The sequence below is a fragment of the Anser brachyrhynchus genome (genome assembly GCF_964034855.1).
Source record: "Anser brachyrhynchus genome assembly, chromosome: 1".
Taxonomy (NCBI): Eukaryota; Metazoa; Chordata; class Aves; order Anseriformes; family Anatidae; genus Anser; species Anser brachyrhynchus.
The window spans coordinates 133,954,933-133,982,320 of NC_137694.1; the positions used below are offsets into that span (position 1 = coordinate 133,954,933).

General features: G+C 36.7%; 1 protein-coding gene and 2 long non-coding RNA genes across 12 annotated transcripts in view; 2 read left to right on the forward strand and 1 right to left on the reverse strand.

Moving 5' to 3' along the window:
• Positions 1-27,388, forward strand: part of MID1 (midline 1) — a 251,404-nt gene that overhangs the window by 146,840 nt on the left and 77,176 nt on the right. The window lies entirely within an intron of this gene.
• LOC308195523 lies at positions 2-16,026 on the forward strand. The gene is made up of 2 exons (XR_013951587.1): positions 2-3,953; positions 4,061-16,026. It is a non-coding gene; the product is annotated as an uncharacterized lncRNA (long non-coding RNA).
• The window catches only part of LOC308195520, a 33,660-nt gene continuing 22,166 nt past the window's right edge, over positions 15,895-27,388 (reverse strand). Inside the window, exon 2 of the long non-coding RNA XR_013951586.1 lies at positions 15,895-26,326. This is a non-coding gene — a long non-coding RNA (uncharacterized lncRNA). The remainder of the gene's footprint in view (positions 26,327-27,388) is intronic.

The following is a 27,388-nucleotide window of genomic DNA, read 5'->3' on the forward strand; positions in this document are numbered from 1 at the left end:
TGATACCTACCAGCCTCTGCACCCCACGGCGCGTGGTCGGGAAGGAAAGTGTCCTTCAGATGGGTGTTGCATTTCCTCCTTTGGGCAGGGGCTGGTAACAGCAGGTGTGTGGTCTGTCACCAGATGAGATACATATACAGATCTATATGTGCTCATCAACATTGAAAAGGTGTCAGATTTTCCCTTAAAGACAGATTTCTCAGTTGTGCTTTGATTTCTCTATAGCTATCATAAGGAACATACAGTGTGACTACTGCTGGGGTGAATTTGCTTATCTGCCTACATTTTCACTCAAGTCGTCTAGCAGGGTTTTCATGTTGACTGCACATACACAGGCACTGATGGAAATGTCAGGCTTTCTTTACATACACTCTGCTCTTGATTATTTTTCATTGAGTTGTTTTCATCGTGGAAAGCTCTTTGCATCACTACTAGCAGGAGATGCATTTACATGCGCTGGCTTCAGGGGCTGCAGCTGCCTGACCAGCCCAGGGGGTCTGAATGCCAGCCTTGCTCTTCCTGTGCTGCCTCACAGGAAAGAAAATCAAAATTCTCCCTCAGCTCCTTGTAGCAATTTCCATGGTTATGCGAACTCCCCATCCCCACTGGCACGGCAGTTCATCCACCTGGCACCCAGGCGACTCTGGCAGTCCCTGGCTCGTGTGGGACATCCTCACCAGGGGCAGCAGGATGGCTCCTCAGACTCCTGCTGAGGCCAAGTCAAGCAGCCCCTGACCCATCATGTCAATTCAGGTGCTGCAACAGAGCAAAGGAATCAATTTAAAACCACAAGCTGCCATTCCCCATTCCCTCAGGCTGGTCTGTGTGTGCCTGCCTGCCTATGTTTTGAGGGGATTTTTGACCTATGGACTGCAACTGAGAAGTCACAAGTGTGGAGGGCAAAGATTATTTGCCAGCTTTCTCACACAGAATTTCAGAGATGTGAAAAGAAACTATATTAATAGGTTTAACTAACAGGTAGGCTTTTCTTAAGTACCTTCAGATAAAAACATGAGGCTGCACACATCTATGACAATTTTATGTGAGTGCAGTAAGTTTTGCCTACACATACCACATGTTTTTCGTACCTCTATGCATGTGCAAGCATGCAGATCATATTCTACAATTACATTAATATAATGAAAAATACTTTTTCACTTGGACCTGTTAGCTTCTTTTCATCTCTTAAAGACTTTTTTATTCAATAAGGAGTTGTTATTTCTGCTTTCTGTTTCCTTTAGGCAGGTTTGTTTTTTCTTTAACAATTAAGAGTTTAGCCATTAGTAAAATGGAACATGGACTATAAACGTGAATAGAAGGGGCATGGACCTACAATGCTTTTCAATAATCCAACAGGTTTACATGCTTACCAGGTGCTTCTATTTAGTAAGCTAGTAGTGACTGAACGACTGTATTTTTTATCAACTTGATATGAGTAGAAATGTGATACTTAACGTGAAGTACCTTCAAAATTAAATACTGGATAAGAACATTTTTGAGGATGTCAATAAACATTAAAGAAAAATTTCTTAGTGCTGATGTACTTAGATATGACTAGTCTTGAAAGAGAAGTTTAAAAGGCATGTATCTTCTTTTGAGATCTTTGGCTTAATATTGCAGATGGTTGGGAAAAGAATTAGGGTGTTTTTGCATGATCTATGCTTTTGCTGTGCAAAGATGCCTAAGCAAACTCTGGATGGGTATCTCACACAGACAAGCAACATTCACATTAAATATTATTCAGCTTAGCTAATTTGGCAGAAGCCTGATAGAGTACTTTCTGCCAGCCTCATTCAAGAATAATCTGAGTACTAATTTAATGGTTAGAGTAGGCCTGGTTCAAATAACTCTTTCCTTACAGTGGCAATTCCTATAATTCTTTATAATGTCCATAGAATTTTTTGAGACTTGGATTCTAGTTTATCTAGAATCAGTTTACACAGAAAATTATTAGCCTACGTGAAATCCAGTTACTAACCTTTTTGTTATGAGGCAGCCTATTTCACTTTGCCATTCCCAGCAATTACACCAGTCATGCCAATTTTGCCACTGGTTTCAACACATTTATACCCTGAGCCCAGGGATAGCTGCTAATGAAAGTATTTGGTTCAAGTTTGCAGATAGTCTTTGTTAACCTACCAATAATGCGCAGATGCCATTGGCAAATGCAATGTGCAAGTAGATCAGAAAAAAGCAGACCAGAAAATTCCCCTCTGAAAAACAGGTTGTTGCTCATTATATTGCTGCTGTGGGTTTTAAATACATGGGTCTGTTTGGTTGATAGATGGGTTACCAAAATTTAAAAAGGAAATTCTGAAAGAATGAGCAAGCAGTAGTCAATAGTGTAGTGGATTCATTCAAAAATGGTTGGTTAATTGTATCTTTAAAAAAAGAAAACCCAAACCGCTTCAAATGACATTTTCTTTTCTTGCAATTTTCTTTTTTTAAATCAACACATTGTTGATGCTAACAACAGCAACTAGTGTAGCTCTGGGTGTCAAGCTATGCTAATTACTCACATTCTCTTCCAGCAGTGTTACTAATTATTTAAACTATATCTCACCCTTCATTAAGCGTAGGACAAAAGATGCCATTGCAATCTAGCTCCTTTTGTGGCAAAAATGAAACCCTTTAATTAGGAGTTCTGTACACTTGTCCAGCAGAGAAGACTATGTTAAAGCATGTTTAACAGTCAGTGTAATCACAATTGTGGACATTTGAAAATGAGAAAGTGTTTTCCTTTGGCAGTATGGCTCCAGCCCTGAGAGGTGCTTTTCTTAATGAACTTTTACTGTGGGTGGAGGGGGATGAGGGCACTTATTCCAGAACCACTTCTTTCTTAGTTACCAAGACCTCACAGTACAGCTATGCGTGTATAATTATTTTAGTGTTTATAGACAATTTCATTTTTTTTTTAAAAAAAGGTCATAAACACAGATGCCTTAAAAATAGAAACCTCATAAACCGTGACAAAAAGAGAGAATAGGAGACATTCCAGTGGTACACTGACTTTATGAGGTGGTAGTCATTATTGTGGTAAAAGTTAGAAATAAATTTTAGCTACATAACCAATGAGAGCTTTAAAAATAGAAAATTCAAATGCTGATGTCTACTCCACTATACTATCACAAAGAAAATATTATTGTCTAATTATTTTTGATGTTGATTCTTTGTTTTTTGTCTTGTTGCGATGGCAAGGAAAACACAATTAAAAAGTGCACTCATTATTTTTAGAGAAAATTAATGAAAATTACTGTTGTCCTATAGATGTATTTATACTCAGGAAAATAATAAGCAAAATTAAAATATAAAATTGTTTTGGAAGAAGGAAGAATATTTGGGGGAGACGTTGGTGGGTGAGGATGGAAAGATAACGCCCATTTAATTTTAGCCAAAGAGCCATGGTGAGATGTGACAAAAGAGGAAGATAAAGAATAAACCATATTTTAAAGTGGTATAAAACCTGCTTAACTCCATTGAAACCAACTATTTTAATCCTCTTCGTATTTACTGTGAATACAGCCATTGACTTGTATAACCCTGCCAAAAATTAATTTTGAAATTATTTCCTTGCTGCTTAATCAAGAGAGATCTTTTGTTAAATCATACTGTTAGAGGTTAGCAGTGGTTCTCCGTGTTTTTGTTTGAACCTTATTAGCACAGTTGTGTATTGGACACGTTTATGAAGGCAGGGCAGTCATCTGAATGTCAGTCCGGAATTCCAGAAACAAAGGGGAGCTTCTTGTTTGTACGTTTTTTATTTCATTTGAGTGGCAGAATCCATAGACATCTATTTTTTCTGCACTTCTTTATTCAGGATGCAAGGATTCAGTTTTCAGTGATGTGTCAATCCAATTACTCACAAATATTTTTTGGTGGGAAGCAGCCATAAGCTGTTTCCACATAAGGAGAATTGCATTCAACTCTTATAAACCTACCTTGGTGGTGCAAAGGTAAGAGATTTTGTCAGGTCCACAGCTTCTACAAATAGAGTACAAAAATATATTTGCTTCCCTGATACTCTGAGATACAAACTTCTCATATTTAAATGTCTTTGCAGAGATACTGGCAAAATATGTGGGAAGATTTCCAACTATTACTTCTTTGTGATATTTTGTATTTGCAGCTTGATCATTAATTGATATATTATGATACTGTGAGAACCTAACAATTCTAAGCCTGTTCTCAAACAAACAGTTTGGTTGGCAATACAGGAATATTGGTTCCTGTACTTATATATAAATACATTATGTAAACACATGTAAATATGTCTATATACATTTTATCAATTTTATATGAATATTTATAGGGCTTGCATTAGTACAATAACATGGCAATACTATATATGTTTGTATGTATGTATGTGTAGATGTGTTTGGATAGCACAGAAATACACATAATTTTTAGCAATTAATATCTAGAATTGTGTAATTGTATAAATATACGTATGCTGATATTTTAAGTAAATATAAATTTTCACATATAGGTAGGTCATTAAAAATATATTTGATCATGTGTATATTAACTACACCTTAGTTGTTTTTCTTGGTATTTATGTTTAAAACTCCATGAATATAACTTTTTAGTAGCATTTTTTTCTCATATGAATCTATAGTTTGCCTGTATACCCTTAAATTTTTACTAACTTCCTATTTATTGGAAGCAATTAACAGTAAAAAAAAAAAATAAATGCATAAATCAACTGATATGAAATATGATAGTATTTCAGTGTTATAGTGATATGCATTATTAAACATTTAGATAAGTGGCACTTTTCCATACTTAATAATTTCAAAATGTAGACAAATACTTTCTACAGTGACAGCTAGGCAACTTTAGCATATACACAAACCACTATAACCAACCTGAAAAAATGTGAACTCCTGAACTTTCATTGTTATTAAATTAGATACAGCTTTATATTATTATTAGATTAGATACTGCTTGACACATATTTCATTGTATTTGTTATGAAATGAAAAAGAGGAATGGTCATATATATATATTAGTAAGGAATATTATCTGATATTACTTAACACAGAAACATGCAAAAGTATAGTTAACTCTCTGTGCTTTAATATTTGCAAATATCCAAAATACTAACTTGTTACGTAGAAGATGACAGATGTAGGAACATACTATTTTATTACAAAGGCTTTCTAGCAACACTTATTATATTAATGTGTAAATTTTAAGGCAGACTTTAGAACATACTCTAGTTTTATCTCAGGTGGGTGTGTTTGCACCATCTGATATGTCTTTGGTGGAATTTAAAAGAATAAGTAAATGTCAATAGAGTCATAACAACATTAGCAGTGGACTGTGTTTTCCTTTGTTTGTTTGTTTGTTGTTTTGGTAAGTTTTAGAATGTTTTAGCCTAGTTTGGAGATTCTGGTATTTATGACTGTGGATTATGATCTATTACTTAACAATAGCTATAAATAAAGTTCTATGAGATTGTTTTTATTTACTGAATATATTTTAAATAATATAAGCTACAGTTTTCAAGAGCTTTCACAAATTTACCAGTTGGCATGTCTTTCACAAATATTAGTTTATAACATATTACCTTCAATTTTTAGTGGAAATGATAGTGTTGAAGGCATAATATATACAGGAAGAAGAAGATAATTAAATGTAATTGTAACTAGTACTGCATTATTTTCTTTGTTTTCATGATTCGGATTTCCAGGGAAGGTAGACTAGATGTTAAGTAAAATATATTTTCATAATTTTCCATGGATCTGATCCAAAATGTTCCGCTAATGGACTTCAAGTCCCTGTTCTAGCTCTTAATTTGCTTATTGTAATGACCTCCTGACTGTCCCTTTGCTGCTCGTGCGTTTTTAGAGATAATACAATGATCGAGAGGTGGTGTTGGAATGTAATGAATGACAAATGCCTCTTCAGAATGAGAATCTGTGTTTAAACAGCAAACAATAAAGCAATAAAAATGGAAATGAAGCAAATAGATGAGGTTAAGGACAAATAACTAACTCTCTTAAAACATTTAGAGTTGGGCACAGGTTGACCCTTTGTGCAGGAAAGGTAGAGCTTGCCTAATGAAGTAACAAAGATAGGATAGGTAATGGGAGAAGTTACAAACAAGGTGACCTTTCAGAGAAAGAACTCTATATTTTTTAGAATAACAGTACATTTTCTTAAAATTGTTAAATAGAATGAGAAAACTAGTTCTTTTATTGCTTTATTGGGGAATTATAAAGCTCACTGAGGGGGGTGTGGTTAGGAGAACTTGCCATAGACAGTAGGCTAAAGCTCACTCTGGCTGCAGTGAGAGGTATGTGCAAGTGTATGAATATGTATGTCAATACATGAAGTATGTATATTCTGAATTTATTTTAAGGTGTAACCTTATTTTAATGCAAATATTTAAAAAAAAAAGTGATAGCAAATACATTTTCAGATAAACGTTAAGGTTGTTTGTAGTATGCTTTAAATAGGAAAAAACAACAGCAACAACAAAATGGATGTAAATATCTCCCAAACTAGCACTACAGAACACTCAATATTCAGATTTCTCTCAAGGTTTAATTTAACATGTTAAATTACTACATGAAGAGAAATTTAAATTACTTTAATTCTGCCCTGTAATGACATACAATCATAGGAGCATGATTAAAGCATTTCAGTTCTTCATTTTATGTTAAACGTTTTTCATTGCCTATTATATTTTTTTCTGTATTCTCTGATCTTAAAACACAAATCCAGCAATGATCCCAGTACATTACTTTGTATTTCAGTCTTTACAAACATCTATCAAGATATTCTTTGGTCCTATATTTTTTCAGCAAAATGTGCCCTTCCTAACCAAATGATAGTATCTGTGTGTGTCTTCAACACACATTAAAATATAAAATTGTTCACACGCATGTGAGCCCACACATAGTGGTTCATAGCCAGTAAGGTATAGTGCCTACCTAGTTCAAAAAGCCTGAATAGTCCAGGGACAGAGAAGCTCTTCCAGGTCACAAACTGCAAAGCTGTGGTGGGTTGCTTTGGCCTCAGAGCCTGATGTGTATGGCAAGACTTTGTGTTCCCTCTCTCCCTCACCTCTCCCCCAAACCAGCCATCCAGTCCCCTATCCCCTTGTCTTCCCTTGACCCTCCACATAGGAAGCCTTTTCTTTTGCTGGGCTGGGAAGGAAGCTGTTGATACCAACAGTGAGCACCCACACTGAGGACATGAGGGGACTTCTGTCCTTTACAGCTTTCACCTCTCATTTAAAATGCACTCTCTTGAATCTGATAGAGCCTTCTCTGTTCTTCCAATTGTCTAAAGTCAGTGAAAATGAAGAAGGAACAAAGAAAATGGAAAAGTAAATGATTTTATCATAGTATGACAATACTGAGCTACCGAGCTATTCCTGGAACTTCTATATATGCTTACTTAAGCAATTCTTACCTAAGTACGAACACTTAAATGGAACCACATTGTCTTCATACCTGTCAGTAAAATGTATAGAACATGTTGGGTAGCTAATAAATAAGTAATATAACATTGGTGTTCCTGATGCCTTATGGTGCCAGCAGGATTGCTTTTTATGACAGTCTTCTCCTTTGAAAGTTCTGCAGGCTGAAGTGGAAGTATAATTTGTTTTATGAATTTCCTCCTTTGTGTGGGGTGTTGGCCTTGTGCAATATCCCAGTTATGACTGTAAAAGGGGGCATGTTCATGTTGTTTTAATGCCTCAGACAAATTTCTCAAGAGACTGGATCTCTGCATTGCCTCTGAACTTTTCAGATCCCCTACATCAGAGCTTACAGACCTGTTCTCAGCTGCCAAGATGGGAGATTTTGTCATAGCTGGGATTGCACTGCAATATTTAGAAAATTATTTGCCACCTGCTAACACCTGTGTTTTCTGCCTATGCCTTACTTCCTCTGAAACAGCTCCTTGAGATTCTGAGAGCTGAAAACTAGAAAGGAAAAAAAAAAATGGGGGGACAAGAAATATCCATAGTCAGGAGTATGGTTATGTAGAAATATTTCACTATCCATCTGGAGTATGACAATAATGCACTTCCAACATTTTAGGGTTATTTGGGTGTTTTTATGAATGCATGTTCATCAATTTGACTTTGAAAGGAAGGTATGGTGTGTTTTTTTTTCATGCTTACACTATCTGCATTTTTAAAGAAATGAAAATTTCCTAGTAAAATGTAGTTTCAGTCTAGTCATTTTAAATTTTTAATTTTAACTTCCTTACAGTGTCAGAATAGCACGAAGTAGCAATATGATCTTTTAATTATATTTTGCAGTATGAGAGGGATCAAATTCAGTACAGATGAGAGATGTAACTGGAGTGCCTACGGCTAGGCACGGCTACAGCTTTTTCCTTTTGCAATTTCCCTATTTAATTAGTTTTGATATTGAGAATGATCTTGTAAATTATCACAGATGCCTCATCCATAGCCTCTTTGTGACACACTGAACACTGGCTACAAAAAGCAAATGTTTGAAAGTTGAAATGGCAAGGATATTTTGGTGGAATAATAAAAAAGAGAGAGATAGAGAAGGAAGGAAAGAAAAGGAAATTTCTGTGGGCTTTTTTGATTTTGGAATAGATGGTATTCCATTGTACTAACATCTCTGCCAAACATATCTGTAAAGTATGGAAATAATTTTATCTATTTTTACCAGGGCAATTCACAAAGGTTCCATTCAAAATTAAGTCCAGAATATAAAATTTTCCACAAATACATGAAGAGATGTATTCCGTGCTTGAAGAAGCATAATTAGTAAATTAGCAAATTAGAAAAGTCATATGGTATCAGTAATATTCAGGCTACATCCTGGCATCATGTAATGGGTAAGATTAAATAAATAATAACAATAATAATAATAAATATTGATTAGTTCCACTAGTCAAAAGGGGCACTACTTTTTGATTTCTTGTAATGATTCTGGTGTGAAATATAGTAACCTCACGTTTTCACTGTGCTGAAAGGTCTGCATTCTCATGCACATAATTTAGGGGAAGTTCCAGTGCAACTGCATGTCCTGCCTTCTGTGCCAGCCTAGTAACAAAGTAGATATACTCCCATTGCTTAATTGTGATGTTCAAACTAAAGATAGTATACTGTAATAACACTACAAAATAGTACTCTATTGACCGAAAATTTACACTCCTTAAATTTGAAAAAAAGAACTGAAATGTGAGACATTCCAAGTTAATTAAATTCTAGGTTTGGTCTGTAGTGTTTTCTCTTTTATGTCGTAAGTGTTTCGGCTTTTATTTCTTAATGAAATTCTGATTTTGCTATCACATTCATTTTTCAAAGGAAATTCTCAATAAAATGAAAATGAAAAAGTAGTACAAGAAGAAGAGATCTTTTATGTGACATATGCAAAAGTTCATATAAATTACAATAAGTAGGAATAAAATGTATAGTCTCTTCTCAAAATGCTAAAAAGTACAAAGGGTCCTTTTCACCACCTTTCTTCTTAGGGCTATACTACACTGATAATTTCTTACTGTCAGCTACTGTGCACTCACAAGCTGTGGGTGAACCCACGTAGATATATTAATTGTGTGGATTAATTTTCTTCTGCTTTTGGGAATGGTGGTGTGCCCTGGTAGGATAACCGCTGCTTTGGTGTACAATAGACTGGAAGTTGTTGCTGGCTCCTGCATTACAGCAGCCTCCTCGCTGAAACTCATCTCTGAAGCCACGCTAGCAATTTTAAAATCTGAGGCTGTATGCCCACATTCTCTTATTTACTGTGACGCAGTCAAACTTTTCAAGAGATTAAAGACAGTCAGCTGTTTACAACAGATGTGTCTCGTGGTAGAAGCATTAAACAGACTTGGTGGGCTGTGGTTAATGGCAGTGTGTGCAAATTTTATCTCCAGATTAAGCCAGCAATGTATGGGAAATATAAGTCTCTTCAAACTGAATCCAAGCAATATTTATCTTATTATTAATTTAATAAAAGATCAGAAAAGATATTGATCAGTATATGGATGACAGTTCAACTAAACAGATATTTAAAATATATCCATAACCCAAAGAGTCTAAGCACATACATGCAAGAAATCCCTTCAGAGGTATAACAGAAGGAACTGTTAAAATGATACAAATCATATTTAACTGACCTCATCAATTAAAAAAGACATCAAGATTAGTCAAGCCAAAAAAATGTTCAGTGCCTTTTCTAATATACCAAACCCGACCATATTCTGTAAACTATAAAAGCGGAAAAATGTATTTGCAGATGTACATGAGATTGGCAGGGGCGAATGCTTGGGAGAGAAAGACCCTGTGTTTTTCCAGTAGTCATGGTCCTTCTGGACATTGTATGGTCTTTCCTATAATTCCTGCTTCCCCAGCGCGCTGGGCTGCTTGGGCAGGGGGCACTCCTGGATGGCCGTACCAGCACTGGGTCTTTCCCACCACACAGGGTGTGCTTCCAGTTAGTGGGATGGAGCTGCATTTGCCTTTCTGTGGTGAAGTGCTTCTGTTGGAAGACCAGCACTGAGGGTTAATCTGTGAATTGAAAACTCTGCCATGTGAGGGAGCCCCTGCATTGAGGCGCTTTTTTATCCCAAGGAGCTATAGGTGTCCATTGAACAGAAGGACCCACTCAAGATGCCTGGTGAGGTTATGCAAACTTTAGGTGAACTTCTACGATGATGCAATCTTTTCTTTCATGTGCTTAAGTAAGGGCAGACGTTGTTCTCTCCCCTGCATTTGATTTCACCTTTCAACTTAAAAAATATGCTTCAGCTTTGGGGGGAAGGGACATTATATTAGAAGCACAATAATGTTTTCACCCTCTTTTGAGCATTTCTTATGATCACTGTTGAGGAAAAAGTGACCTTTCCATTCAGATCCACCAATTAGAGCAGCAGCCATGATGCCTTTTTGTGTTTTCATGCCGTCTTTCATTGTGCTGAATTAGCTTTCTTTTCAGAGTAACTTTGTAGACACTGGTTTAGCTCTCCTGAAATTCTGATGCACTGAAGTTCTTATTCAGGCAGGATGTTAATGAGTTATTTTATCTTTTTTGTGTGTAAGAAACATTATCAGAGGAACCTTTTTCTGTCTTTAATTTACTCAGTTAAATTCAGCATTGTCAGTATTTACAAGAACGGAAAACGTTTGTCTGAACATACAGTGAATTACTTGTAAGTAATACCACCTCTTTAGATTAGTAACTTTCTTTTTATGTCTTTTGTTGAAAGCGACTTTGTAAGAGAGTAAGGGAAGAACATGAGCGTGATAAAATAGTAAGACATTTTTGAATGCCTGAAAAACATTTAAATGTAGACTGATTTTTTAGCAGTCTTAAATGGGTTCTTGCTCTGTCTAAATCAATTTGCACATTCTCATTTGAAAGCAGTGTAATTTTTCTGCCAAATATATCACTGCTACCATATAGGAAAACAAACAATAAAATCTAAGCAAACAAAAACAATTTGGAGTTCTGCTCTTAAATCTCAGAGTGCTTAATTTCAGCACTGCTGAAGTCAGTCAAGGTTTTAGATATGCACAAAATCAAAACATGTTTTAGTAACTTCAGGAAACTTTTAGACTAATTGTTACCTCTATTGTTTGTAAAACTGTTTGCTGTATAGGGGTAAAATCAACAAGAAAATTGTTGGATTGCAGGTAAATTATTGTCACAAGTTACAGATGCAGATGTGGGAGGGCTTATTTTGTAATGATTGTGTTTATAGTTAGTGATGAAACTGTCACTCCAAGGCAGAAAATAAAAGTAAAAGGGAAGATGCTTATTTTTCACATTTTTTTCTGATATCCTTTAACCATGCTAAGCACCCCAGTTCACTCTGAGGTTCAAGACAGGAGTTTCTTGTTGGATTACTCCTGTTTGAAAAACAGGCTGTGAATGTGCTGTCACATGTTTTCCTTGGAGGAAATCATTTCCTTCCTGAGGAGGTCTGCAAGGTCAGGTAAATATCCGATCTTGGAAGCTGCCTCTATCAGGGCTGCTCTCTCTGAGTCATTATTTCTGTGATAAAAATTCATGGAGAAAGTCTTTCAGAAACCCTGGAGTGTAGCTAAGGACTTAGTCATAGCTTCGAAGCCATTTTAACCTGTGCATGCTGGGTAAAAGAGAATTTTCCTAAAGCTCTGCTTTTTTGTTCTCATATATTGTATAAGTCATTTCAGTATTGTTTAAGAGTTGGAATTTGTGTAATGGTTTCTAAGTGCTGTGGAGCAGTAAGAGCTAGGAAGTATGAGTAAAGGGCCTCCTCCTGTTAAGTCTTAAAGGCTTGGTCCTGTTGCTTCTTTTGCTTTATATTATGTTTACAGTATAGACCACATTCTGGCCACAGGCACACCTGCAGAATCCTAAATTCTTTCAGTGAGCAGTCCTGGTAATGCAATAGCACAGGCCTAAATGGGGTGGGACCAGTCAGTCTACTCCATCTTCTCTGTCTTTAGGCATCCAGCCATCTTCACTGACCAAATAAGTGTACTCTATGTAGACTGCTGGACTACATGTTAATACCATAGGCACAAGTCAGGTGCCTAAAATACAATTTCCAAGCAGCCAAATCAATTAATGGCTGGTTTCTGTGGGTCCTACCTTTTCTTCCTCCTGTCATGTAGCATCCCTGCCTCCTCTTTGGCATTGGTGTCATGCCTGTCTAATCCTGCCCTGAGCTACACCAGCTCTCAAGGTTAGTATAAAACCACTCCGTGTAGCTAGTGAATAATTTTCTCGACATTTATCAAGTTGAAATGACTGAGTCAGATGTGCTCTAGTTCTGGCACAAAGTAAAGATGAGGACCTTCCAGAGTAGGACAGGGAAGAAAGTAATTGAATGAACTTTAAATAATATCCTAAGCAAGGAGGAGCAATTCCATCTCTAGCCCTTAATTGTATGTGAAAAGGGGATATAGCAACTTCTCTATGTCTAGCTCGGCTAAGAGTCATTCTCTTTATTACGACAGACTTCTGTTAAGATGTATAGATGTGACTACTGAGCTTGAATAAATCTTTCAGAATTTGAAGAAATCTGAAAAAAGAAAGCTTTCTTTTTCCATGTGTGAATAAGTGACCAAAAGTGTTTTTGCCAATAAAAACAACTCTATTGATAAACAAAGTAAACTAAAGTACAGAGGTACAAAAACGGTGTTATAACAATATATATACGAAGTTTTTTTTTGTTTTTTTTTTGTACAAAAATGCCCTGTTGAAGCTGGGGCCCTCATGTGATGTTAGTGCTCTGGCAAAACATTCTAACGTAGATGTGAAGCTGTGGCTTTTGTTGGAAGTAGTGGTATGAGAACATATTTGATCTTTGGAGGTTTTTATCCCTATTCTGTGAATTTTGCCCTATGATTGGTTTTCTTTGTCACTCCCTGGTGTCACCCCCTGGTGTCACCCCCTGCTTAGAACTTACTGTATGTCCTCCAGAAAGTGTCAAAATTTTGAAAAAATATTTTACAAATCTGGCTTAAAGTTTGAGTGTGGAAGCAGTCACAGAGGTTGTATGCTTTAGATTTCCTTGAGAACCCCAAATAACTTTCTACTAGGCATATAATCTATTCTGTTTTGGGAAAAGCCTATCCATGGAAAATATGGACAAAGCTGAGATTTGTTATTTATGTATTTATTTTGATTTAAACATCCAAATTTTTAAATAGTCCTTAAAATATAATGAAATGGATCTCTCTGATAATTCCCTTTTAACCACAAAGCAGCAGGACCTCAATAGCTGAATTACAACAGGTGTAATTGTCTGATTTTTAAAAACTCCCGTCTGATTCTTCCCATTTTCTCACAGACTGTGAAATCAAATGGGCTTGGGAATAGTGCTCACTAAAACAGAGCTCTTCTAAACTAAATAAAGAGCAAATTCCAAAACACATCAGAGCTAATTTGCCATTGTTTTCACCATAAACCATAATGAACCCTCATCAAATGAATGCAGCTGCTATGGTGCTGTATCCAAAATAATGTAATTAAATTGCTGTTTGGGGAATTTTGGAATATAAAATTGGCAGGGACTCATTATTGGCAATTCGACAGTGAAGCACTAATATAATCTTATCCAGAGAGGTGATCCTGTGTGCTGTCATTCTAGAGAAGAAACAGGATCAGGATGACAAATGAGCAGACCAAAATCTGAAACAAGAAACCGCAAGAACTTAAGACTAATCCAAGCCATGCTGGAAAGGCTATTGGGAAGGAAAGGGGAGGACAGGAGGAGAAACCTTGGATGGGGAATGTTAGAAAAATTCTCTATCATGCTTAGATGTGACAAGGTCAACACAGAAAGAGAGCCCACCAAAGGGAGCCTGAAGGAGGTACAACCTTGCCACCAGCAGGGTATGGGCAGTCACAGACCTGAAGCAGGCAAGGGTAGTTCAGGGGCATCATGCCCACAGCTTACTCATCCTTCCTGCCTGTTCCCCTACAAAAACATCCTCTCCTAGTCTATCAGAAAATGTGTGATTGTTTGATGGTAACTTAAATTACCTCCATTTGAGGGAAAGCAGCAGTGTTAGGCAGCTTGGCCTCTTGCATGATGAATTCCCTTGGAGCTGTCAGGACCCAGGCTGGCACATGGAGATACAACATACAACTCAAACATCTGTAAAAACTTCCAGGAGGAACGTATGCTGAACACACTGACATTGTCTTTGCTTGGGCTCTTCAAAATCAAACAAGAAGGTATTGAAGTGCCAAGTGTTATGATGAAGTGACTACTACAATCATTTTCTTGGTTACAAAACTCTAAAACTAAAACAAGTATCATCCTGTCTCATCAGAAAGCAAGTTTTCCTTCTAATTTTTGTTAAAAGAAACCACAAATTAATTCTAAACTCAGGAGAGAGGAATTTGCATTGGGGCCAAATCTGAGCCTTTAAATGTTTATGTTTAATAAGCCTTAGTATGCCCGTTCTAATTAAGTGTATATGAAATATTGCAGCTTAAAGCATACTTTAGTTTTACAGCTATGTTTCTGTTCCTTTATATGGTAAGAATAGCTCTTGGGATTATGTTTCCAATATGAATATTCAATATTATGGATTCAGAATTGGATAGCCATGAATATTTAATGTTACGTGTTCCCAAAGGAGATACCTAACACTTCAGCTCAGGGACAACTGAACAGATGAAGCCAACAAAGTCCTTCAGATTATCTTCAAACAAAGTCCTTCATGTTATTTTTTCTCTCTCTCTCTCTTTCTTTCTTTCTCTCTTTCTTTCTCTATCTCACTCAAAATTTCTTAGTGCATATCAGTTACTGACAAAGTTGCAGAACCAGCAGCTGACAGTAAAATAATTGAAAAAGGGGACACAAACAGCAAATTTTCAGGCTGTTGATGAAAAACATCATTTCAAAAGAAAGAAAAGTACAGAGATCGAATGTTGAGATTAGAGACTGTCATGTTCAACAGCAAAAGCTCACAGAACATCTTTGATATGGAAAGAATATTAAAAAAAAAGTTTACAGGTGGGTGTGAATCTCTGTTATACTTCCACTTAGATAAAAAAATATATTTTGAGGTTTGATATCCTTTCTACCCTAAGGTTTAAAACAAGAAGAAAAAATGAGCCTGCTGTATCCTTCTGTTGCTCAGCATTGGCCAGTAAACATTCTTTTGGATGGGAATAAAAAATAGTTATTAGAGCTAACATTTGGCCTCAAGGTAAATGTTCCAGCCACATAAATCTGCTCTAGTAACAGACTGATGTCTCCTGAATTTGAACTGCCAGAAGGGGAAGTGAAAAGAGAAATAGGCAGGGTGGGATTTGTAGGTCAGTCACGGATTTCATGTAATTCATTTGTTTATGTAGCTTTGCAAACCCAAAGCTGTCTGAGATTTAGAAAAACAAATATTCGCGTCTTCTCAGAAGTTTGCCAAATGACAGAGTGCTGGCAGTCTAAGAGAGAGGCTGAATTCATTTGCTGCCATGTTGTTTTAGCTCACAATAAGCTTTACAGTTATCCTGGTTTTCATATGTAATACCTTCAGCATTGCTGATGGCAATAGGGTGCCTCTGTCCCATGCCGTAACAAAAAGAAAAAAAAAAAAAAAAAAAGCTGTTGCTTAACAACTTCACTGGGATTTTTAACTTTACTGGATGATGATGACTTTGGTTTTATCTTTGCAATTTGGTTTTGTCTTGCAATTTAATCAATAGAGTTGGGTAACGTTTTTAGTATTTTAGTTATTCCCACTTTTGCGTAAAACTGTAGAAGAGGCTTGGGGTGAAAAAAAATAAATAGCCTGAAGACATATTCTAGTCATGTCACACTTCTTTAACCCAGTGACTCAAGGATTAGAAAATCTGATTCTTATCCCAGTATGAGTGTCTTTGAAACTACACCTCCCTGTGTAAAAGTATGGTGTCTCTCACAAGAAAGTTAGAGGGCGTTTGGAGTGGGATCTTTTTTTTTCTTCACTGCACTTTGCATCATTCACTTGGGGAGGTAGAAAGCGATTCTTCCTCTGACCCTTTTCTCAGTACACCACAGTAGCATAGTTTGTCCCTGGGGCCATGAATGATGTCTCTTCTGTCCAGCCAGCCAAAGATGCTGGGCTCTGCCATCCTCTGGATCTGCAGCCTGACGTCCAGGCTGCTCTGGTTCAGGGATTCCCCTGCAATGCGTAGCCTTGACCCTCAGACCAGTAATGAAGGACCTTTAACAAGAGAGAAGTTCTTGGCCATATATATCCTCCCACTTGGTTTTCCTAGAACCTGGAGATTTAGTCTGTCTTTAGAAAAGTGGGAAGTCCAGGTCAAGTTTGTTCTTTTCCCAAGGTAAGGACAAGACCAAAGAAACACAGCAACTTTTCTGCTCTCAGTATTTTGGTTTGGCTGCTGACTCAGAAAATCAGTTAGAATCACAGCCCTACACGGGGCAGAATAAGGTAATATTCAGTAGGACAGTATTTTGGCCTGTGTGGAGCTAATACACTTGCAGAGGCTGCTTTCCATGTACTGCCTTATTTACTCCTCTACGTTCTCCAGCAGAATCCTGTTTTCTGTGCAGGCTTATTTAAAACAGAGATGCAGTACATTAAGAGAAAACACGGACTTTTTTTTTCGATTTTTTTTTTTTTTGGCACAACAGGTCTACAGACTGGTCTTAGATGAAGTTCAGCTAATTTATAGACTAACAATAGTGACCTAATATTTCCTTTAATACTGAGATTTGGCAGTGAGCACCAGAAGGAAGTGTTTCAATCCAATGTATAAGAGAACAGCAAAAGGGAAAAAAGAAACTTCCTCTTTACTATGTGAGCAGAATAATATATTACAAATAATTTCCACCCATTAAAATGCCCTTTTGTTCTTACAGCCTGGTTTGGGATTTTCAGTCACTCTGGTTTTGATCATTGTAATATCTGTACAAGATCCCATCTTTTCTTCTTCATATCCGTAGCTTGCCTTTGCATATGTTCCATCTGAGGCCAACTACTTACATTCAAAGATCGTTAAGCAGGGTACTTATTACTAAAGAGTAGTGGTCAAATTGTGAGCTATTCTGGCCCAGCTAGTGCTGCTAGATTTTTGTCATCGTCTTCAAATCTAGTTATTTCTGGATATTTTCATCTTCAATCAAATGACCAGCTGTAATGTAGCACTAACAGACCAAATTTTGTGGAATATGGCTATTTAACTCAGCTTTCTCTAATTTTGCAAATTCCAAGATTAAAACCCAGGCTGAGAAGCTGTCCAAGCTTCTCTCAAGAGTTCGAGGAAAAATCTCTGTGTTGTGCTAGCAGCTCTTTAGGTGTTTCCATGAGGTACCTCTCTGATTAGTGAATGGTATGTTTTTGCATTACAAATAAATAATAACTGGAGAAGAAAGAAGGAAAGATTTTGTGTTGTGCTTTTTTTTGTACAACACCAGCAATACAGCAGTGTTTCATTAGTTCGTGTTAGGGAGGTGGCTTCTCTGGCCCATTTTGTCCTACTAGCTTTAGGAAACTATATTAGCAACTCTCAAGTGTATTCAAGTCTCAGAGTAGTGAGGGTCTTCAGTTGTTTGTGAACCATTCAGCATGGAAAAGCTGAATTGCTCAAAGGCTTCTCTCATAAAAAGCATATCATGTCTGATTTGGAAACCCCACAGCAGCGTGCAGTTTAACAGCAGAAGGGACTGGAAGAGACGCTGCCATGTCCTGTGGAACTCAACACCAGGTTTCAGAAAGTGGTGGGGAAGGAGAGAGATATTTCTGGATGCCAAGGTTTTAAAAACAATCAAGAAATGGCAGTAAATTATGTGATGATGCCTTGGGAAAAGGCTGATTTTCAGCCACTAATTTTTATTAGCTTTGTGACATAATCAAGCAATAAATGTCAAAAGAGCACTGCTCTTAGAGGGGTTTCTGCACTCTCGGTTCATTGCAACTAAAATCCAGAAGTGTGCAGGTTTGTTTAACTGCTTGTGGGGAGCAATCCCAGGAATTGAAATTAATCAAAGAATAAGCAACATCAAAAAAGTTGTTTCTGATTTTTTCAGGATTTTGGTTTATTTTTCTTCATTGAAACTAAGCACAATTATAATTAACTTATCCTTTTGAGAAGCACTGGAGTTTAGTTTCTGCTAGGATTCCCATCCAAAATGCTACTTTCTGTTACTTAGTTCTTATTTAAGTAGAAATTTACAATTGTAAAGTTTTCATCCCAAAATAAAATTAGAATGGGCTTTTATTTTTTTTTTTCTCCAGTGGCTACTGTGTGTAAACCAGAGGTACATTCCCAATTAGGGGACTTCTATTTTCTTTTTCTTTTCTACTTTTTGCAAAATACAGATTCTAGTAGACAGTTGATAGCAGTAAAAAGCATTTATCCATCTCCAGAAAATAGCACCTTACTAGTTTAAGTGGAATTTCTTAATGATGAACAGACTGTAGTGCTAGTTTTTACACCATTTTGTCCGAGTTTACCTTTCATACTAGCAATACATTTTTTTTCTGTGTCAACTCTGCATCAGATCAGAAGGATGTATTCTGTTATCATTGTCCATTGTGCTCAAATGGACTTCATGGGAGATGGGCTCAGGAAATCTACTGTAGTTCCCTGACTCTGGCTAAAGCTGAAGTACAGCAGCATTCAGTGAGGTATATATTATTAATATCTATATTTTACGTTCTTGTTCCTGGCAAGTTTTTAATATAAATCTTCGATACACACAGTTCTATCTTCTATACACAGTGTTCTGGGGAAGTCCTCTCCTTCTGGCTAGAAATGTTGTCCAAGCAAATTTTAAAGACTGTAAAAGAGTGCCCAGAATTTCCAGATGGTAACTCTTATGTATAATATGCTTCTAATTTGGCTCTTCTTCATCTGGAGTCCTATGCGTCTTTGGGATTTTCAGCTATGACCACCCAGACATGTTCATGCTGCTCTTTACCCACACACAGGAATTCTAATACTGTCAGGACATCCTGGCCTTCCTGAACATACACTATATTATTTGTTGATTGCCAACTTCATAATAAGCCTTCAGTAGGTCGCATAATAAGCCTTCAGTAGGTCCTTGGGAGGGGTCACACACTACTCAGGTGGCCGCTGTGAGCCAAAAGATTCCTATGTGCCCTAAATATCTCACATTTATTTAATATAGAGCAAATGTTCACAGTGTTTTGATAAGGAAATCCTGCCTAAAAATATCAGTTGTCTCCTGTCTGACACAAGATCCTTGCCTCCCTGGATGATTCACATCATGGCAGACGTAGGTGGAAATGAAAACAACGTCAACTTTCTACCTACAAAAAGCTTTTTGCATAGTGACAATGGTCCGTTTTACTTTTACTGACCCACTTAAAAATATGCTTCACTGGAAAACCTGGCACTATGGAGAAAATATCTCAAATGAGTATTTAAGTTTTATCTAAATACCCTGCAAGCACTTTGGTTATGTTATCAGAATAATATAATCATTAAGATTGGAAAAGATCTTGAAGGTAAAAGAATGACTGTAAGGTGCAAAGAAATCTGTCATTAAGATATGATTGTGCATCTGTTCTTTATTTCATTTATTTGAAATAGTAGCCTATGAGGTTATGGTGACAAAAGTTGGAAAATATGTCCAGTCTTTCTGCTGATGATTCCAATCCACACAACAAAGTTCCATTAGGAATTTGAATTCATGGAATTACTTTTTATTATATCTACTTGTTTTATTGCTGCTCACAGAGTCATAATAGACATGAAATAATTTAGTGTCTACTTTAAAAAGCAGAAATCCATGTCTCGTGAATGCTCTTTCTTTTGAATATCTTAATGTTTTCTTTCTTTCTTTCTTTCAAACTTCATGTTAAAAGGGGATAATTGGTATGCCTCTGAAAGTCATAATTCTAATAGGTTTTAAGATAATTCCAAGGCAAATATTTGGTGGGCCTATTAGATATTTATTGACTTTTTATTCTGTAGAACAAGAGGGTCCACGGTGTCAGTATAATTATTGATCTCACTGAAAATTCTAACTTGTTATTTGACTGCTTATTTTGGTGACATAAATTAATTTGTGAAAAGTCTGATTTTAAATGTATTTTAATGCTGCCCAAGTAATTCAAGGAAGATTTGTATTTTACTCAGACAATTTGTAAAAATTTATAAAAGAGAGAGGGAGAGGAAAGAATAAAAATCAGCATAGCAAACATGTAAGAAAAGAAAAAGTAAACAAAAGCTCTGTTTAAGGCTCCAATCCTGCACAAGGAAACCTAGTTGTTGATTTAAATGGGAGCAGAAACCTGCCCTTTAGCAGAATGAGTGCTTACAAGATACGGGACTGTCGTTATGTAAAATGGTATTGTGTATTTGCTATTTTTTGTTTCATATCATGGAAAAGACCCAAGAACCAAAGACCCCCAGGCTAGCATTTAATGTCTAAAATAAGTTAAGTAAACCTCTTATTTTTATTGGCAACCTGCAGTCTGTTGCAGCTCACACTCTGCTGACAAAAAAAAAAAAAAAAAAAAAGGCTCTGCAGTGGGGTAAAACACAAGCTTTTCATGTTTGGGGACTTGGCAGAGGATGAACACAGGAGTCTCAGTTAAGCCTCTGATGTAAATAGATGATTTCACAGAGCACCTTTGCAATTTGGCTGCCTTGTTTGCAAGAGACCTCACGATTAAATCAGCCCTCAGTGAATTGCTTAACATTACCCTATAGAAATCTGCCTCTGTAGGTCAAATCTGAAGTTAATTCGCTGTTCGCTGTAAGTATTGCAGTTTCTTTTGTGCTGTTCTCAGAGTACAGCAGATGTCTACCTCAACTCAGTACCTACTTCAGTCTGTAAATATTGCTGTGAAATACATTTACAGCTCTGAAATACAATGAAGAACTCAATGAATAAATATTTGACATTCAATGAGAGACTTTTTAAATTCAATTCACCTGCAAAAAAATATCTGGCAGTAGAATTACCAAATTGAGTATAACTGTAAAAATTATAAGTTGTGCTTAGGCAATTAGAATTAATATTGCCCTAGTTCTTTCTACTCTGATTATAAGTCCTTACAGAGTACCATCCAGTTTTTATCATCCACATTTAGTGATGTGCTTTAGTTTCTGTACCCCATTCTTTAGAAGTTCACGCTAACAGCATTCCGTAATGGCAGGACTGATTCAAGGCTTGTTGGCATCAGTGGAAAAGGCCCAAGCTGACTTTAGTGGCTGCTGCACAATTACCACAGGGAATCAATGGCTATATGCATAAAAAATTTACAGGGATTAATTTGGGTGTTTTGTCTGCATCTTGAGTGGAAAAGTCTCAAGTGAGATCCAGGGAGTCAAGCTGTACATAAATCATTTAAGAACACTGCAGCAAAGACCATGTGTTTAGACTGAACACTTAAGCAATTAAATGCCCAAGTACCATGAACATTGTCCTGTGAATTAGGTATCTGACTGTTATTTATGGAGTAACTCTACAAGTCCTAATAATAGATTGTATAGTGTTTTTTCTCACATATCTTTTGTTTCATTCCATGCAAAGTATATCTGGGGTAGTTCACTTTGAAACCTTTGAAATACTGTGCCTTTTAAGGATTTTTTTTTGTTTAGTTTGAAGAAAAAAAATAGGTATCTATACACTCTTCCTAATTACTCTTTGTTCTATATTCTTTCACCTGTTTGTTTTAAATTTTACAAGGCAGACATCACGTCTCCTCTGGTTTTGTAAAGATCCTTGGGTACTTTTACTATATATAGTTGACTGAAGGCCCAATTCTAAGGTTAGGTCTTCATAGGTAAAGATTCTACAGCAGGCCGTGAAACAGTCTGTTATTTAATCCAGGTGTGTAATTGCCTGCAGGATCAGCCTCTCATTTGTGAATATTTGTTTCCTTTGCATTTGATGCAAATGTTGCACTATTTTTTACTGCAGTTCTACATTACTTAACTATCAATGTAATTTAACAGGATAAGGAGGTCAACTGACTTTCACAAGGTTCATGAGATTCCTTGACTGAATTCCTCAGCATCCATTGAGTGCCTTCTTTAACAATCATGTCTTTCACAGGTTATAGAAGACCTCCGCTTTGAGACACTTACGGATGGATGTTTACTAACAGTATTTGTTTGATAGGTTCATAATTATTTCACACATCATTTTATACCGCACTTGTACAATGCAGAAACCTACAGGATTATAGATAATTCAAGACAAAAAAAAAAAAAAAGGTCTGTTTTCAAATAAAGTTAACAACGGTATAACATTGGTATTTTAATTGAAATCTGTCTATGACATAGGGTTGCTGTAAACAGCCAAATGAGCCAAATCCAGTTGGAGGCCGGTTACTAGTGGAGTCCCCCAGGGCTAAGTGCTGGGGCCGGTCCTCTTTAATATCTTTATCGATGACCTGGATGAGGGGATCGAGTGCACCCTCAGTAAGTTTGCAGACAACACCAAGTTAGGTGCGTGTGTCGATCTGCTTGAGGGAAGGAAGGCTCTGCAGGAGGATCTGGATAGGCTGGACCGATGGGCTGAGGTCAACTGCATGAAATTCAACAAGGCCAAGTGCCGGGTCCTGCATCTGGGACGTAACAACCCCAAGCAGCGCTACAGGCTGGGAGATGAGTGGCTGGAAAGCTGCCTGGCAGAGAAGGACCTGGGAGTATTGGTTGATAGTCGGCTGAATATGAGCCAGCAGTGTGCTCAGGTGGCCAAGAAGGCCAACAGCATCCTGGCTTGCATAAGAAGCAGTGTGGCCAGCAGATCTACGGAAGTGATTGTCCCCCTGTACTCTGGTGAGGCCGCACCTCGAGTACTGTGTTCAGTTTTGGGCCCCTCGCTACAAGAAGGACATGTAGGTGCTCGAGAGAGAAGGGCAACGAAGCTGGTGAGGGGTCTAGAGAACAAGTCTTACGAGGAGCGGCTGAGGGAGCTGGGGTTGTTTAGCCTCGAGAAGAGGAGGCTCAGTGGAGACCTCATCGCTCTCTATAGGTACCTTAAAGGAGGCTGTAGCGAGGTGGGGGTTGGTCTATTCTCCCACGTGCCTGATGACAGGACGAGGGGGAATGGGCTAAAGTTGCGCCAGGGGAGGTTTAGGTTGGATGTTAGGAAGAACAACTTTACTGAAAGGGTTGTTAGGCATTGGAATGGACTGCCCAGGGAGGTGGTTGAGTCGCCATCCCTGGAGGTCTTTAAAAGACGTTTAGATGTAGCCCTTAGTGATATGGTTTAGTGTAGGACTTGTTAGTGTTAGGACAGAGGTTGGACTAGATGATCTTGGAGGTCTCTTCCAACCTAGACAATTCTGTGATTCTGTGATTCTGTGAAATACACATAATCCTATGTAATGTTTTCTTTACCTGGGCAGATCTGTATCAGTCTAGTTTTCCACTTTAAATGCAGGACTCTTAAGTTAACCTGGACAGTTTATAGGCATCATTAAGGAGTGATATAGTATCTGTTTCATGTAACTTTATCCAGTTTATAGATAAAACATAGCAAATTCATCCTCAGTGGACATTTACTGAAGTTTTTGGAAAATCACTTCATCCAACAGATATGGCAATTTAAATACTGTTTTGAACATATAGCTCACCTTCTTAATCACAAGTGTTTAGTAACTGACATCCAGTAAGTTTTACAAAGTTTGTACAGTCTCTTGATGTAAGTATTGGCAGAAAGTATTCTGGCTAACAGAAAACCACATCTGGTTTTAAATATTAAAAAAAAAAAAAAAAGCATTAGTAATTTTATATTTCCAGGTAGTTCCTTCCCTAGCATGATTAGACAAGAGAATGCATCTTGTACACTTTGAACCTACACAATGCAGCCTTGCAGCGCTTGTTTCTTTCTGGTCACAGCCAAATTATCAAAGGCAGTTTATTGCTATGATGCAAACATAAAAATTCCAGAATTAGAGCTACATTTTGTAAAAGTACTGATGTTGAGGGCTGATGTTGAAATAACAAAAATTTTCTGGCCTAGGCTGGGGATAATGGTAAATTCTTTATTCTGCCATTATGGGTAGCCTGTCCCTTCAGAGTGCTTAGGTCCTGTGAGGTGGGATAAGTGTGGTGGGATCACCACCTGGGAGAGGTCACAGTAATCCAATGCAAGTTACTTGCAAAAAAATAATAATAATAATAATTTAAAAAAATGTCCTGCATTTGTGGTATCATCTAAATGTAAAATACACACGCTTTTTAGGAAGTGAGAAAAAGGTAAAAAACAATACAGTGTAACAGCCATGTGTAACAAATATATATGGTACATAGTGACCTGTTGCTGTTTCCACTGGTACTACTTGCAAGAGTAAGGGTGACGCATGTAAGGGCTTATGGGACAAAGGCTAGGGCTTCTGTTTCAAAGCAGAATTAATAAATAATAGTATTTTCCAGGAATGCCTCCAACCAGATTTTTTTTTACCAAGAAACAACAAACTGAAAGCATCCCTTTCTCTCCAGCATATTTTGAATGCCAAATGATGAAGCTACATAGACATGTTCAAAAAAAGATCATACTCATTTAAATATAGGGCTGCATAAAACAGCACAGATTCACTTGAAAGTGATAAATAAAAAACAAGAGAACAGTCTATTTTTTATCCTCTAAATTTCTCATTATCCTAGGTTTACATAAAAAAATACTGAGTTTTAAAACATTGTTTGGGATGGGATCTTTTTAAAGCAATATTGCTATATTATCATTACAAAGTAGGAGTGTAGCATGTCCCAAATGCCACCTGAACATCAGAGATGGACACTGTTATCACTAGCTGTGATTATTTTCTCCTCTAAGTCACTATCAAAGGTTGTAGATGAGATCACAGAGATGCATTTTTTTGTATCATGTAGTAGATTTGCAACTGAAAATAAACTCTTTCAGCCATTGAACTAGCATTATTTTTGGAAAATTTTGGAGACTGAAAAATAATTTGAGCACTATGAAAGAATAGCTATGATTTCTTGATTTTCCTCGAAACTTTTTAATCTAGATTTTGTATATAAACTTTGAAGTTAAGATACTAGCAGATCATAAGAAGAATGGGAGAAAAGCCTTGAACTTCAAAGAAAACCACAAAATTGAACAGGAGCAATGTGACACTGCAGAACTTCACAATGTTCTTTCATTGCTTCCATTGTACTCTCCTGTTGAAGTACTTCAAAATCATATATCTACTCTTACGCTTTCTGTGAGTATAACTTTGGTTTATAGTGAGAACAGAAAACATTCTGGTTCTCACACACACAGCCATTGCCAAGCCTTGATATGGAACCTACCTTTTTTTTTTTTTTCTTTTATCAATTGGCAAGTATATCATACTCATAGTTTAACTATACTCGTAGTTTAACTAGTAAACTATGCTGCCTCTAGTAAGTAAAAAAAATAATTATAAATTCCTCTGTAGGTTTCAGAATTGGATAAACTATTTTATTTCAAATGTTTCAAGTACAAATACAAAAGAAGAATCTGAACAAATGTTTTGTTTTTAACTATACTAGACTGAAGTATCTTAGAAGTCTGACAAATCATTATGTCCTAATGGAACAAACAGAGCAACCTGAAACTTGACAAATAGTGAATTCTGCAGTGTAACTTTCAACAGAAAATCTCAGTGTAGAGCACAGGCAGATCAGATAAGCTTTATCTTTGATCAAGAGCCAAAGGCATGAGGAAAATAATGACATTCATTTAATATTTTTTTTGGAGAACATGAGGTAAGGATTGGAAGCAGTTATTATTTATTTTAACAGGAGAATTATTATTAAATTACTTTTGTCTAGTTAAAACAAAGCTAGGACTGAATGAAATAAAATTGTATGCTCTCTTCATATCTTTACTCTTAATATTTAATAAACTATCTTTTCTTCTATCATCTGCTCTCTAATATTCTATTCCATTCTTCAGTCTGCAAGAAAAAAAACTTTAAATTAAATATAGTCTAATGCCTGGGAACAGAGCTGCTTCTAATGCTGTAGTAGACAGTTCAACAGTTTTCCTCATTTAAGGACTAGTAACTGAATCTCCATTCACTTATATACATTATTAGGTCACAAAGATTCAATCTTCATTCTGGTATAAAATTTCAAATAGAGAAACTTGTTTCCCTTTTCTCTTAGGGCATTCTAGTCTGTGTTGCAAAGAAAGGAGAAGGCGAACAGTATCTTTACAGAACTGTTATTACAGAGATCTATACCAGGGCAATAGGATTGTATAAGGGTTTGGGAGCAGGGACAGTTAGGAATTTTGGAATTATCTCCCTATTGCTTTTTATTATTATTATTATTTTTAGTAAATGCTGGTAAGCAGATTATTTTTTCTCCAGGAATGTTTCATTTTTGATAAAATTTCTGTTGAGATTCAGAAAGGGCTGGATGGAAAGAGAAAAGAAGAACCATCTCAAAACAGCGTTTGTATTCTGCAGTAATGATTAGGGAGAACTGCTTGTTGACAGTTTATAACTATTTCTATAAGTAAAGATATATACATATATATATATAAGTATACATGTAAGGGGGGGTGCATCGTGAAAGAAAATGATAGGAACTGCATGCTCCAGTCGCAGACAGGCAGTTAACTGAAGCTGTTAACTTGGCCATTTTGTTTAAATCAATGATATGGAATATGAAATTTCAAATATATGTTCAATGCATGCATTTAGCTCTTTATGGTCATTGAAATCTCTGCAGGAACACAGACCTCATACACCAACATATTCACACACAAGAGAAGAGAGAACATGGCCCCGTATACACATAGCTGCACTGAATCATTGGCGGCTAAAGTATAGGTAGAAGCTAAAGTCTTCTTTTTTGCTTTTATATCTTGGGAATTTTATGAACAGTGCATTCAGTTAATACAGTTACCTTTCTACCACCATTCTCACAAACTTCTGCAGTTTTCATTCATTTTTCCTGGAATACATTTAGTCCACTGTGATTCTCCTCATACATGTTTCCCTCTTCTCACA